This window comes from Pogona vitticeps, chromosome 2, assembly GCF_051106095.1.
Source record: "Pogona vitticeps strain Pit_001003342236 chromosome 2, PviZW2.1, whole genome shotgun sequence".
NCBI classification, from domain to species: Eukaryota; Metazoa; Chordata; class Lepidosauria; order Squamata; family Agamidae; genus Pogona; species Pogona vitticeps.
Window position 1 is genome coordinate 143,872,795 of NC_135784.1, and position 15,973 is coordinate 143,888,767.

General features: G+C 43.7%; 1 protein-coding gene across 2 annotated transcripts in view; it reads right to left on the reverse strand.

The window, feature by feature from the left end:
* The window catches only part of DNAI2 (dynein axonemal intermediate chain 2), a 32,573-nt gene extending 26,968 nt beyond the window's left edge, over positions 1-5,605 (reverse strand). Inside the window, exons 1-2 of one of the 2 annotated variants that reach the window (XM_020813149.3) lie at positions 5,455-5,605; positions 98-199 (exon numbers count right to left, since the gene is read on the reverse strand). The gene's annotated coding sequence lies outside the window, so the exon portion shown is untranslated. The remainder of the gene's footprint in view (positions 1-97; positions 200-5,454) is intronic. The other variant, XM_078384313.1, reaches the window with a different exon arrangement.
* Positions 5,606-15,973: the final 10,368 nt, after the last annotated feature.

Sequence of the window (15,973 nt, forward strand, 5' to 3'; positions counted from 1 at the left end):
TTCTTGTACACTACTTAGAAATTATCTAAGCAGTTCATACCTATTAGTACTACATACATACATGCATGCATGCATACGTACATATATACATACATACCTTGCAAAGGCCAGAGCAGTCACTTCTAATTAATGCAAGGGTGGATGGTGACTGGAGATCAATATATCCGAAGTAATAAACTTACATTGATTTTTTTTAACTCTGCGGAAATAAAATACCCAAAGCATCACTCCTAATGTTTCCATCCAATACAGTAATTTTATTTTAAAAATGTATTTTCCCACAATTCAAACTACATTCTGTTGGCACTGAAAATACTGTTTCTTCCCAGCTAACGAACCAATTAATCTTGCAAATTCCAAGGGGAATGTAGCTACCCGAATGTCACAGACATTAATTGGACAGTGACTATGACATCACTGATGAAGAGTGATGCAACATTCTCATGTAACATTCCCATATCAGGTCCATGTTGTGACTTTTTATAAAAAAAATTCTGCTGGAGAATTATGGATTTTGATAGTATCTAGGTAAAAGTATCTTTTGAGCTTCACAGTCTCTATCGTAAATGAACCGAGGCTGAAGTTTTAAATCTGGAAGGCTGAATGCTTGAGGCAGCAAATTTCAGCGGGGAGGGGGCATCAGCTTGTCTCTAGGCTCTCTATCTATAAATTAGTTTGTGGCAATGAATTATCTGACTCCAGCAGATTCTTAAACAAGTTTCTGGAAAGGGCAGCTGTGTTGAACTGCTGAAGCAGAACCAACACACGGCCCTGTAGCACCTTAAAAATTAATAAAATAGCACCAGAAACTATAACTTACTTCGCCAGTTGCATGACGTTTTACCGAGTATTTTGGGCATACATACTGTCAGTGGTGAACTATGGACAGTGAAGTCAAGGAAAAACTAAATGCAGAAAGGACTAACAGTGACAGTTATGTTATTGATTGTGACAATTCTGTCATTAACATTAGTCAGTCACTGCTGACCATTCCAGTGTTCATGCCAGGGGATAAAGCTCAGTCTGACACATTCTCTGACCTGTGAGAAGAGGCAGCTTGGCAGAACTGAAGTCTAACTCTGGCAGTACGGAAGGGTAAATTGTATGTGACAGGTCAAGGACGAGAAGAGGTCCCAGGAGACAGGGAACAAACAGGGCAGAAGGGTCAGAGTTGAGGAAGGAGGGGTCCATAGGAAAGATGGACTACAGGGGCTGGAAAGAAGAAACAATGGATCAAGGAAAAAATTGAAGGATTCTAGGCTCCTAAGACTGTCATATCTGAGCCCTAGAGTGGACATCTCTGCTTCTGAAGAGTTAAAATGGTGGAGAGAGGACCAAGAGACAGTGCAAAACAGTGTGATGCCAGAAAAATACACAAGCAATAAACAGTTGGTGGGCTGCACATTTCTAGGCTTGTTGCTTGGTTTTTATTTTTTATTTTTGTATTGTGTGTTTAGTCGTTTAGTCATGTCCGACTCTTCGTGACCCCATGGACCAGAGCACGCCAGGCCCTCCTGTCTTCCACTGCCTCCCGGAGTTGTGTCAGGTTCATGTTGGTTGCTTCGCAGACACTGTCCAGCCATCTCATCCTCGGTCGTCCCCTTCTCCTCTTGCCATCACACCTTCCTAACATCAAGGTTTTTTCCAAGGACTCTTTTCTTCTCATGAGATGGCCAAAGTACTGGAGCCTCAGCTTCAGGATCTGTCCTTCAAGTGAGCATTCAGGGTTGATTTCCTTTAGAACTGATAGATTTGTTCTCCTTGCAGTCCAGGGGATTCTCAAGAGCCTCCTCCAGCACCACAATTCAAAGGCATCAATTCTTCGGCGGTCTGCTTTCTTTATGGTCCAGCTCTCACTTCCATACATCACGACAGGAAAAACCATAGCTTTGACTATTTGGACTTTTGTTGGCAAGGTGATGTCTCTGCTTTTCAAGATGCTGTCAAGATTTGTCATCGCTTTCCTCCCAAGAAGAAGGTGCCTTTTAATTTCAGGGCTGCTGTCTCCATCTGCAGTGATCATGGAGCCCAGGAAGATAAAATTTGACACTGCCTCCATATCTTCCCCTTCTATTTCCCAGGAGGTGATGGGACCAGTGGCCATGATCTTAGTTTTTTTGATGCTGAGTTTCAGACCGTTTTTTGCACTCTCCTCTTTCACTCTCATTACAAGGTTCTTTAATTCCTCCTCACTTTCTGCCATCAGAGTGGTATCATCTGCATATCGGAGGTTGTTGATATTTCTTCCGGCAATCTTAATTCCGGCTTGGGTTTCTTCCAGTCCAGCCTTCCGCATGATGTATTCTGCATATAAGTTAAATAAGCTGGGGGACAATATACAGCCTTGCCGTACTCCTTTCCCAATTTTGAACCACTCAGTTGTTCCATGACCAGTTCTAACTGTTGCTTCCTGTCCCACATATAGGTTTCTCAGGAGACAGATAAAGTGGTCAGGCACTCCCATTTCTTTAAGAACTTGCCATAGTTTGCTGTGGTCCACACAGTCAAAGGCTTTCGCATAGTCAATGAAGCAGAAGTAGATATTTTTCTGGAACTCTCTGGCTTTCTCCATAATCCAGCGCAAGTTAGCAATTTGGTCTCGAGTTCCTCTGCCTCTTCGGAATCCAGCTTGTACTTCTGGGAGTTCTCGGTCCACATACTGCTGAAGCCTACCTTGTAGGATTTTGAGCATAACCTTGCTAGCGTGCGAAATGAGTGCAATTGTACGGTAGTTGGAGCATTCTTTGGCACTGCCTTTCTTTGGGATTGGGATGTAGACTGATCTTTTCCAGTCCTCTGGCCACTGTTGAGTTTTCCAAACTTGCTGGCATATTGAATGTAGCACCTTAACAGCATCATCTTTCAAGATTTTAAATAGTTCAACTGGAATGCCATCACCTCCACTGGCCTTGTTGTTAGCCAGGCTTTCTAAGGCCCACTTGACTTCGCTCTCCAGGATGTCTGGCTCAGGGTCAGCAACTACATTGTCTGGGTTGTCCGGGATATCCAAATCTTTCTGATATAATTCCTCTGTGTATTCTTGCCACCTCGTCTTGACGTCTTCTGCTTCTGTTAGGTCCTTCCCATTTTTGTCTTTTATCATGTTCATCTTTGCGCAAAATGTTCCTCTAATATGTCCAATTTTCCTGAACAGATCTCTGGTCTTTCCCTTTTTGTTATCTTCTTCTATTTCTTTGCATTGTTCATTTAAGAAGGCCCTCTTGTCTCTCCTTGCTATTCTTTGGAAGTCTGCATTCAAGTTTCTGTAACTTTCCCTATCTCCCTTGCATTTTGCTTCCCTTCTCCTCTCTGCTATTTCTAAGACCTCGTTGGACAGCCACTTTGCTTTCTTGCATTTCCTTTTCTTTGGGATGGTTTTCGTTGCTGCCTCCTGGACAATGTTACGAGCCTCTATCCAGAGTTCTTCAGGCACTCTGTCCACCAAATCTAGTTCCTTAAATCTGTTCTTTACTTCCACTGTGTATTCATAAGGGATTTGGTTTAGATTATACCTGAGTGGCCCAGTGGTTTTTCCTAATCTCTTCAGTCTAAGCTTGAATTTTGCTATGAGAAGCTGATGATCAGAACCGCAATCAGCTCCAGGTCTTGTTTTTGCTGACTGTATAGAGCTTCTCCATCTTTGGCTGCAGAGAATATAATCAATCTGATTTCGATATTGCCCATCTGGTGATTTCCATGTATAGAGTCGCCTCTTGTGTTGTTGGAAAAGAGTGTTTGTGATGACCAGCTTATTCTCTTGACAAAACTCTATTAGCCTTTGTCCTGCTTCATTCTGAACTCCAAGGCCAAACTTCCCTGTTGTTCCTTTTATCTCTTGGCTCCCTACTTTAGCATTCCAGTCCCCTAGAATGAGAAGAACATCTTTCTTTGGTGTCAGTTCTAGAAGGTGTTGTAAATCTTCATAGAATTGTTCAATTTCAGTCTCCTCAGCAATGCTGGTTGGTGCATAAACTTGGATTATTGTGATGTTGAATGGTCTGCCTTGGATTCATGAAAGGAAAATCCAATGCTGCAAAGAAGAATACTGCATAGGAACCTGGAATGTAAGATCTATGAACGTTGGGAAGCTGGAGGTGGTCAAACAGGAGATGGCAAGAATAAACATCGACATCCTGGGCATCAGTGAACTAAAATGGACAGGAATGGGCGAATTCAGCTCAGATGATTATCATTTTTGTATTAATTTGAAAGTAAATAAGATGCATTTCTACATCCGTGTACAATACTCTCCAAATCTTAGGAAATACTAGTCCCCCTTTATTTGGCACGGGTTAGCCCTCATATTGAACACTATGTGCAATTCTGGACACTGCACTTCAAGAAGGACACCAACAAATTGGAACAAGTTCAGAGGAGGGGCAACAAGGATGATCAGGGGGCTGGAAACCAAGCTCTATGAAGAATAACTGAAAGAACTGGGTAAGTATAGCCTCGAAAAAACAAAGACAGAGGGGAGATACAACAGCACACTTCAAGACTCTTGCAGAGTCCGGGCGGCATACAAGTCGAATAAAATAAATAGATAGATAAATAAATAAATTACATGAAGAATTGTCATGCAGAGGGGCAGGATCTGTTCCCGAGTGCCCGGCACGCAACAATGGGCTCAAGTTACAGGAAGCCAGATTTCAATTGAATATCAGGATAAACTTCCTGTTAGAGCAGCAGGGCAACCGAACCAATTGCCTCAGGAGGTGTCGAGTGCTCCAACACTGGAGGCATTCAAAAGAAATTTAGACAACCACCTGGCAGATACCCTTTGATTGTATCCCTGCATCGAGCAGGGGGTTGGACTTGATGGCCTTAGAGGCCCCTTCCAAGGTCACTATTCTATGATTCTATGACATGCAGAAAGAAAAGACAGAGCTTTGGAGGAGAAGGAGGCAGGGAAGAACAGCCTGCAGCGGAAACCTGAACCAAGATAAAGGAGGAGGGAGGAGGATTTTCATCCGATTGGAAAACTGACGACCCCTCAAGACGGTGTTGAATTCTACCTCCCATCATCCCTGCTGAACTGGTTGATCATGAGGGATAACAGGAGGTCAACCTCTGAATATGTGAAAAATAAAGAACAGAGGGTCTCTGTGCATGTGCAAAATCAACATCCCTTTCCTTATCCTAGCTAATACTTGCAGTTAACATCCTACAAATATAGGGTTAGGGTTACCAGATGGTGAGACCTGAGTCCCAGCACCCCTAGAATTACAAACTGGGCAGAGCAGGGGGAAAAAAGGAGATGGTGGTTCATGGAAAGGTCCAGGGTTTCTACCAAACTGGCCCCGAGCATGCGGGGAGACGAAAGAGGGCTTCTCGGCGATTCCACGGCGACAGGGTGGAAAGACCAAGGATGAAGGAGGAGCGGGTCGCTGCCCTCTACATGCCCACCTAAACAAATCCTTACCCTCCCTTCCCTCTCCCTCCCGCGCGACTTACCTTCTTTTTTTCCCCCCAGCTGAGCAGATTCCCGGGATTGGAGAAGCGTTTTCTAGTATCTTAGCAACCACCGCAAGAATCACATTCTGGGCGGAGCTAAAGAGAGGGGAAAAAAGTGCCGAGACTTCGACTGCGTAGCGGGGGGGGGGGAAGAGACCATCTGTATGTGTGTGTGTGGGGGGGGTGATAAAAAGAAAAGAAGTCCCCTCCGCTGTCTCAAATGTGGTTCTTCCCTTTTACGGAGGAGGCGGGAGGGGTGCCTTCCCGTCCAAATGTCTGAAAGCCATAATACATTTAATATGTGTATTAGGCCGACTCAAGGGTTCCGAAAGGGCGAGCAAGCTTTTGCGTGCACCAGAAGAACTCTTTCCTCAGGAAGGGCATTAGGCGAAAGGAAAAATTAAAAGGGGAGCGGTATTCAAATTCAGCTTTGGCAGGAGCTCAGCTAGTTGCAAGTGTCTGGCGAACTTCTCCGCTAAGCAAGCAAGCAAACAAAAATAACAGATTCTCCCTTTTCACCTTTATAGTCTCTCTCTCTCTCTCTCTTTTAGAATATAAAATCCATCAATTCTTATGACACGAATGGCCCTGCTTCCATCATAGCGGCAAGGAAAGGAGAGAGAGAGACAGCACGAAAACTGCCTCTGCACATCCGCATTTGTGCCTAGAACAGGTTGGCTGGAATGAGAGCCGAGGTGGCTGTGTGGGTCAAAAGAAAAGGGGGGAAAAATCTCGAAAAGCCTTTAGGGCAATACTTTGGCCAAAACAAAAAGTCAAGTCAAGGTGAAGCTTGTTGAAGAACAGAAAAGCTTCGGGCTGGTCTGTGACCTTGGAGTTGTTGACCTTGGACCTGGATGGAGGACATAGTTCTGCCACAGTTGGCCTCTGTCCTTGAACGTCAAGTGTCTGGCCATGCCTTGACCTTGGCCATTGTGGCCTGGTGCCCAACAGTGGAAGGGCCAGAGATTCCCCAACAGGTTGCCAATTTGTTTTGAGATAATAACATGCAGGGTCTCAGTTTGAACCAATGTGGTGTAATGGTTAGAGTGATGGACAATGAATTAAGAGACCTGTGTTTGAATTTCCACTCGGGCATAGAAACTCACTCGGGTTGCATGCCACTGATAAAACCAGTTCTTAAGTATCCCACTTACCCTGAAAACCCTATTTATAGTGACTGTAAAGTGGAGGTGACTTGATAGTACACCACACACAAATACATAATGGGGAGGGACTCCTTATGAACCAAATTGTTATGCTATGACACATTGCCTGGAATGGTGAAGGAGGGATGCTTCCGGGCACATGCAGGGTGCATTATTTTTCTGTACTTCACCTGTATACATCCAGCAGGCAGGTGTTTGATAGATAAGAACAGAATAAACAGATTATCACATGAGATTCCAGGCCTAGAGACTACTGTACTTAATGTGATGCTTGAGTGGAGTTATTCCTGGTAAGTATATGTTTAGTGGCCCCAAAGGGGCACACTGAAAGGAGTGAGTAGTTCTGTGTAAAAAACTGAAGATATAAACAAAATGGCTATTCACAACTCCAGTACATGGTGGTAACACAGTCACCCCAGTTTTGCCGTGGTAATTAGCTACTAAGTAGGTCAGGATCCTTTGGTCTCATTTCATATTTAAACAAACAAAGCTAACCATGAAATCTGACTATCTCATTTTCGGTTGAAATACTTTTTCTGGAGAGTGGTATCTTTGGAGTGCCCCGAGGGAGAAACAGTTGTTCTCACATTAGATAATATTGATTGATTGAGTAGTGAGTGTACTTACATACCTCCCCATTAGTACACAGCACTATTCTGGGTGGTTTTAAATAAAACCAGCAAAATAAGTAAAACCCGCATAAGCCCAGTTGGCACATTATCAAAAATGGCAGAGCAGAGATGCAAAAGAGGCTGCTTTCAAAAATAATACTAAGTCTAATAGGAAATATATGCAGACCAATGGCCTTTTTGTCTACCACTTTGTTGGCATAATAGCTTGCCAATTGCCTATGGGTAGCCAGCTCACAAGACTCCACTCCATCTTACATTTCCCAGCAACTGGTGTATCACAGAGGCAAACTGCCTCTGATGCTGGATGTGCAGCATAGCAGTCATGATTTGGAGCCACTGATGGCTCTAAACCGTGTGGATTTATCTAAATCTTTTAAAAGCAATCTGTGTTGTGGCCAGCACCATATCTTATAGCAGCAAATTCCATAATACATCTTATCTTTTGAGTCTGTTTTGCAATTGATTATTCCTAGATACCTCTTTGAGCTGTTTATTTTTCACTTTACTGAGTGGATGATGTAGTCTAGGAAGGTTAATGTGGTGTTGCAAGTAAAGTGTCAGACTAGGACTCATTAGACCTGGGTTAAAATCGCAGTCTAGATTCTAAAATACAGTATGCCTGTTGTGAGTCCTCATGATGCAAGTTCCTATCCCACAAGGTGGAACAGATGCAACCTTATTAGCATCACTCTATAGACAAGGACTGGGGAATGTATTGGGGTGTTCCAGCCAGCATGGCCAATGGTGAAAAATGATGGGAGCTGCACTTCTTGACGGCTACACATTCCTTTTTTTCCTGGTATAGAAAACGAATCCTGTAGTGGAAGCTAAAAGTGTGGAGGTGTCTGAATGCTAGAATTATAGGCAGGGTTTACATCTCTGGTACAACTCATGAGTTCAGTGACAGAGCCTGGCCATGGCAGCTTCATCATAAAAGGGACCCAGTAGTAGGCAGAGCTCTCTTGTGAGATCTGGGACAGCCACTGACCTTTAGAGAAGGCAGTCCTTGTTTACACAGCTGCTTGCCCTTTGGGGTAGCCCCTGGGTAGTTGGGACCAAATGTCTTTTATCACCATGATATTTGGGGGCATGGTCTGTGATACTCTGAAATAAAGGGTTTCTGGTGGTCCTGAGAACAGAAAAGAGGAAGTCCAAAATCGTAATTCTCTCTTCATTAGGGATGGGCAGACCTCAAGCTTCTGAGATTTCCTTTAGTGTTTTTCTTAAATCTGAAGACTCATCAGTTCCGGGAAGCTGTTAAAGAGGCACACTTTGGATTGAAGAAGGTGCATCTCAGTAATTTTTGAGATAAACAAGTTGATTTCAGTACCATGACTGAATTTAATTCCCATGTGCTTAAAAAAAAAAAATACAAAAGCCCCATTTTGGTTACACCAGGCTTCCTTCGCTGCTGCATCTTGAGATGTAAAAATTTATAATATTGTTTGCACTTCTTAAACAGTCAAAACATTAGACCAAATGGAATCATATAGAGATCCCAATTCACCTCCCCCTACCCCCAATATCCTGAGAAATAAGGGAGCATCCTTGCCCCCACCTAGCGCCGGGACGGCAGGCAAAGTGTTCTTCCTTGGCCAGAGCTTCCATGAACGTGAGACTGTTAATGCTACTAGAACCAAAATTAATTAGGGTTTAGGAATGGGGTACAAACAAAGCTGGAGCAATTTCCCCTCCTGGTCCTCTGAGGGGCTGAGTCAGCTTCACTTGCCCCCTCGGTAGTCCCTCCTTGGTCAAATTGATGTCACTGGGGCTGGAGGGTCCCATGTCTCCCTCTGGTGTCAGGGTTTCAGTACAGTTCTGGGGCATCCAATATCCCAATATCTGCAGCTGCAAAGGGTGTCGTTCCTCCCTGGCTCCATCTGGAGTCACATGTTGTACAGAGTCACTACTTCCCTTTTTGAGACAAAGATGGGAACCACCAACCCCAGTTGGCAATTTAAACCTACCAAAAGTGGCAACAGGTTCTCTTAGGGGGATGCAGGGCAACCAGTGGAACACACCACTTTGTCTTCCAACAGTCTAAAAGGATGATTTAGGAGGAAATAGGAAAGGAGCTGATGGCTATTTCTACCAGTACCCACCCCCTCCGCCCTGTGTCTGCTACCTTTTGATGACATAACAGCACTGGTGTCTCATTCGGAGATGCTGAGATAGGACGAGGGAGAAAGAAGCACAATCAAAACAGAATATTCTCTCTCACCTTATATTTGTGGTTGAAGAGAGCCGTTTAGCCCAGTGGTTTCACACAAATAGCTGATGCGCTTTCAGAAAAGAATACCAGGCAGGACTGCTCTTTCTTCTGTGCGCTCCATGATTGATTACAGAAGTCAGTGAAACAACAGCCGTGCACTGTCAACAAACATAAATGCTGCTATTCATTATCAGAACTGTTATCATCTACCCATGGCCTATTTCCAGACACTGCCGCAAGCAGCATGAGTGAACAAAACAGAAAGCATTATAATGAGGGCTCAGTATAAAAATGCGTGGTTCCAAGGAAGCCATTCAGGAAAAGAATGTTTGTGAGTGGACATGTGTGTGTGTGAGTGCATAAAAGCCGAAATTAGAAACAAACTTTCAAAATAGGAGCAGGGTTATAGAACCCTCACTTTTCTAAATTGATAAACTGAAAATAGCTTTTTAGAATAATACAGCCACATTTGGTTTCAACTCAGTGCCCCCCATTCAAAAAAGAAGATAGAAGTAACAACAGGTAGTGATTAATATAACTGGAAGCTGAACAATTTACTTTTTAATTCTAAAATATGCTATTCATTTTTTATTTATTTTATTTTTATGCCACCCTTCTCCCAAGGTAGCTGGCAAATTATTAAGAAGTAAACCAACTAAAAACATAGCAAGTTATTAAATGTATAGTAGTTTTAGAACTATTAGTTTAAAACAGTTAGAAATGCCTTAAAACACACATAAAACATTAAAAATGTGCAGAATCCCAAAACTTTTAGAAGTTCTGTGTGAATCATAAAATTCACTGCCACAAGATGCAGTGAGAGCCATATTAACATGGATGGCTTTAAAAGAGCCTTTAGACAGATCTATGGAATAAAAATCTATCTGTAGCTATAAGGCCAAAAAAAGAGAGATCACTTTTGACTGGGGGGAGGAGGAGGAGGAAGTTTTAATTTAGGTGAGGGTCTGATTGTCACAGCAAGAACATCTCTGGGATTATGCAAACCAGCCTGCTTTGTTTCATGTCTGATTCTATAAACACAGCAAAATCATGTTGCCAAGGATAGTAAATTGAGGACTGTGTGGACCGCAACAGGATTTTAGCCACTGAAAGACTGCATCAACCACCTCTTTGCAACATTAAAGTGCTTTTAGCTCTAACTGCAAGTGATGACTAACATTCATTTCTGCTTGCCGTCCACAACAAAAACACACAAAACGAGCACTGTTGGAATAGCTAAAAACACAATGTATCATTAGGGACAAAGGTGACACTGACAACCATCACCTTCTGTCAATCCCATAGTTTACTAAGTCTGGCTGGATAACTCAAGTGAGTTAGGTTTCTGGCTGCAGAGCTAGAGGTTGGGAGTTCAGTTCCCCGCTGTGCATTCCTGAAAAACCAGCCTGTGTGGTCCTGGGCAAGGTGTACAGTCCCAGGGTGACCCCAGAAGAAGGGAACAGTAAACCACTTCTAAGTACTGTCTACTTGGAAGCTCTGAAAACGGTCACCGTAAGTCAGAATTGACTGGAAGGCACATAATAACAAGGTACTAAACTGTCGGCTAAATAAAACCACACAGATAGAACAAATCAGATGTTCATTGTCCCAACAAATCTACCTGCTTACAATAATCCGTGTCAATGAATAAATGTTTATACATAATGTTCCCAACCCTGCTTGGGAAAACAGTCACATTGCCTCAGTGAAATTAACTGAGAATTGAATGCTGGGGCTGAGTGGGGGAACAGTAATAACCCTATATTTATTTTAGAAGAGAAGGTGGCTAGGTGGCATGTAATGGTGACTAGGTAGAAAAACTATAGGCATTGGTTGATTGTCATTTGAGCGGGGTCGGGGGGATCTGCCTAAGGCAGGGTGAGGAGTCTCCCACCAGCCCAGTCCATAAGGTGGTAGGAGTGCCTGGCTGGGATAATGTCAAGGTGACAAAGCTTTTTGGACTTTGTCGTCACTGGTTCCTAGTTCGTCAGCAACCCATGGGTGAGCAGTACTTTTTACAGATTTCAAAGCAAACATGTTGGCATCACTAGGAGTTTCAAAGAGGCAACAGACCAGTCAGTAGCTTTAGATTTACTGATGTTTAATGCTCTTAAAGGCCCTTGTGATTAACATTTGTAATGCTTCATGCTCCAGCTGTGAGGTAAGGGCTAGTGGCCAATGAAAATGCAGATGAATTGCTATGTGATGCTGCCATGGAGCTATTATACAGGTTACATACACTGTGACATCCATGCAGTGGAAGGAGAACTTTGGCCACAAGGTGGCACGCTGCCCTAAATCGAAGAAGTAAACCTTGCACTCTTTTTTTTAAGCATTCACCTCAATGGCTCCCCAATTGTTCTGAACAGAGCAGCTGAGCATAGGAGTTGCCACAATTATATAGCAGGGAAGTTAAAACAAGTAACCACTCCCTCCTGTCCCACCTCAGTCCAGTTTCTTGAAATAAACGCCGAACACATTCGCTTTAGGAAGGAAGAGGATAATGCATCTCTCTGACATTTCTGTATACAGTGGACCCTCGACTTACAGACGGCTCGACTTACAGACTTTTCGAGTTACAGATTTCTCTGGCTGCAAAATTTAGATTCGACCTGCAGCCAGAGAATCAACTTACAGACCAGAAAAAAACCAAAATGGAATAAAAATAGAATAAAAACCGCTGGTTATGGGATTAATTGGTTTTCAGTGCATTGTAGGTCAATGGAGATTCGACTTACAGACTTTTCGACTTGCAGCCACCATTCCAATACGGATTAATTCCTTAAGTAGACGGTCCACTGTATTGCTTTTTTTCATGCACAACTATTTGTCTTGTGATGCACAAATCAAACACACAACTCCCTGCATAAAGGGGTGCTGCCCAGGAAAACTTCTTCATGGATTGCTGCCTTGTCGTGGCGAAGGGGCTTGAGTAACTCAGAGAAACTATGAGCTATGCCGTGCAGGGACACCCAAGACGGACAGGACATAGTGGAGAGTTCCGACTAAACGCAATCCACCTGGAGTAGGAAATGGCAAGCCACTCCAGTATCTTTACCAAGAACGCCCCATGATCAGAAACAAAAGGCTAAAAGATATGACGCTGGAAGATGGGCCCCTCAGGTCGGAAGGCATCCAACATGCTACTGAGGAAGAGCGGAGGACAAGTACAAGTAGCTCCAGAGCTAATGAAGTGGTTGGGCCAAAGCCGAAAGGACGCTCAGCTGTGGACGTGCCTGGAAGTGAAAGGAAAATCCAATGCTGCAAAGAAAAATACTGCATAGGAACCTGGAATGTAAGATCTATGAACATTGGGAAGCTGGAGGTGGTCAAACAGGAGATGGCAAGAATAAACATCGACATCCTGGACATCAGTGAACTAAAATGGACAGGAATGGGCGAATTCAGCTCAGATGATTATCATATCTACTATTGTGGACAAGAATCCCGTAGAAGGAATGGAGTAGCCCTCATAGTCAACAAAAGAGTGGGAAAAGCTGTAATGGGATACAATCTCAAAAATGATAGAATGATGTCAATACGAATCCAAGGCAGATCATTCAACATCACAATAATCCAAGTTTATGCACCAACCAGCATTGCTGAGGAGACTGAAATTGAACAATTCTATGAAGATTTACAACACCTTCTAGAACTGACACCAAAGAAAGATGTTCTTCTCATTCTAGGGGACTGGAATGCTAAAGTAGGGAGCCAAGAGATAAAAGGAACAACAGGGAAGTTTGGCCTTGGAGTTCAGAACGAAGCAGGACAAAGGCTAATAGAGTTTTGTCAAGAGAATAAGCTGGTCATCACAAACACTCTTTTCCAACAACACAAGAGGCGACTCTATACATGGAAATCACCAGATGGGCAATATCGAAATCAGATTGATTATATTCTCTGCAGCCAAAGATGGAGAAGCTCTATACAGTCAGCAAAAACAAGACCTGGAGCTGACTGCGGTTCTGATCATCAGCTTCTCATAGCAAAATTCAAGCTTAGACTGAAGAGATTAGGAAAAACCACTGGGCCACTCAGGTATAATCTAAACCAAATCCCTTATGAATACACAGTGGAAGTAAAGAACAGATTTAAGGAACTAGATTTGGTGGACAGAGTGCCTGAAGAACTTTGGATAGAGGCTCGTAACATTGTCCAGGAGGCAGCAACGAAAACCATCCCAAAGAAAAGGAAATGCAAGAAAGCAAAGTGGCTGTCCAATGAGGCCTTAGAAATAGCAGAGAGGAGAAGGGAAGCAAAATGCAAGGGAGATAGGGAAAGTTACCGAAACTTGAATTCAGACTTCCAAAGAATAGCAAGGAGAGACAAGAGGGCCTTCTTAAATGAACAATGCAAAGAAATAGAGGAAGATAACAGAAAAGGAAAGACCAGAGATCTGTTCAGGAAAATTGGACATATTAGAGGAACATTTTGCGCAAAGATGAACATGATAAAAGACAAAAATGGGAGGGACCTAACAGAAGCAGAAGACGTCAAGAAGAGGTGGCAAGAATACACAGAGGAATTATATCAGAAAGATTTGGATATCCCGGACAACCCAGACAATGTAGTTGCTGACCTTGAGCCAGACATCCTGGAGAGCGAAGTCAAGTGGGCCTTAGAAAACCTGGCTAACAACAAGGCCAGTGGAGGTGATGGCATTCCAGTTGAACTATTTAAAATCTTGAAAGATGATGCTGTTAAGGTGCTACATTCAATATGCCAGCAAGTTTGGAAAACTCAACAGTGGCCAGAGGATTGGAAAAGATCAGTCTACATCCCAATCCCAAAGAAAGGCAGTGCCAAAGAATGCTCCAACTACCGTACACTTGCACTCATTTCGCACGCTAGCAAGGTTATGCTCAAAATCCTACAAGGTAGGCTTCAGCAGTATGTGGACCGAGAACTCCCAGAAGTACAAGCTGGATTCCGAAGAGGCAGAGGAACTCGAGACCAAATTGCTAATTTGCGCTGGATTATGGAGAAAGCCAGAGAGTTCCAGAAAAATATCTACTTCTGCTTCATTGACTATGCGAAAGCCTTTGACTGTGTGGACCACAGCAAACTATGGCAAGTTCTTAAAGAAATGGGAGTGCCTGACCACTTTATCTGTCTCCTGAGAAACCTATATGTGGGACAGGAAGCAACAGTTAGAACTGGTCATGGAACAACTGAGTGGTTCAAAATTGGGAAAGGAGTGCGGCAAGGCTGTATATTGTCCCCCAGTTTATTTAACTTATATGCAGAATACATCATGCGGAAGGCTGGACTGGAAGAAACCCAAGCCGGAATTAAGATTGCCGGAAGAAATATCAACAACCTCCGATATGCAGATGATACCACTCTGATGGCAGAAAGTGAGGAGGAATTAAAGAACCTTGTAATGAGAGTGAAAGAGGAGAGTGCAAAAAACGGTCTGAAACTCAACATCAAAAAAACTAAGATCATGGCCACTGGTCCCATCACCTCCTGGGAAATAGAAGGGGAAGATATGGAGGCAGTGTCAAATTTTATCTTCCTGGGCTCCATGATCACTGCAGATGGAGACAGCAGCCCTGAAAAAAGGCGCCTTCTTCTTGGGAGGAAAGCGATGACAAATCTGGACAGCATCTTGAAAAGCAGAGACATCACCTTGCCAACAAAAGTCCGAATAGTCAAAGCTATGGTTTTTCCTGTCGTGATGTATGGAAGTGAGAGCTGGACCATAAAGAAAGCAGACCGCCGAAGAATTGATGCCTTTGAATTGTGGTGCTGGAGGAGGCTCTTGAGAATCCCCTGGACTGCAAGGAGAACATACCTATCAGTTCTGAAGGAAATCAACCCTGAGTGCTCACTGGAAGGACAGATCCTGAAGCTGAGGCTCCAGTACTTTGGCCATCTAATGAGAAGAAAAGACTCCCTGGAAAAGACCCTGATGTTGGGAAAGTGTGATGGCAAGAGGAGAAGGGGACGACCGAGGATGAGATGGCTGGACAGTGTCTGCGAAGCAACCAACATGAACCTGACACAACTCCGGGAGGCAGTAGAAGACAGGAGGGCCTGGCGTGCTCTGGTCCATGGGGTCACGAAGAGTCGGACACGACTAAACGACTAAACACACGCCCAGGAAAAGCTGTGGCCTGGGATTCTGTCAACTGTGCAGTTTACCTTTCCTCCACAGAAGGCCCTCGTAGCCCGCCTCACAGAACTACTCACCTGGTCTCTTTTTAGGGCCCAACCAGATGACAAAAAGCATCAAACAAATGCTTGTTCTGATTTTACAGTTGGCCATTTTGGGTGGCCCAACCTCTGATTAACACAGAGACTACCAAGCAGTTTAAAAGCAAACTCTCCCTTGCTCCAAAGCCAGAGAGAGCGAGAGAGCATGGAGCAACAATTCAGTGCAGAAAGCTGGCACTGGAATCAGTTATGATTTACCACCGAAACAAACAAACAAACAAACAACCCTCCCCCCAAATCCAAGCCTCGTGGCGCAGTGGTTAAAACGCTGTACTGCAGCTAAAACT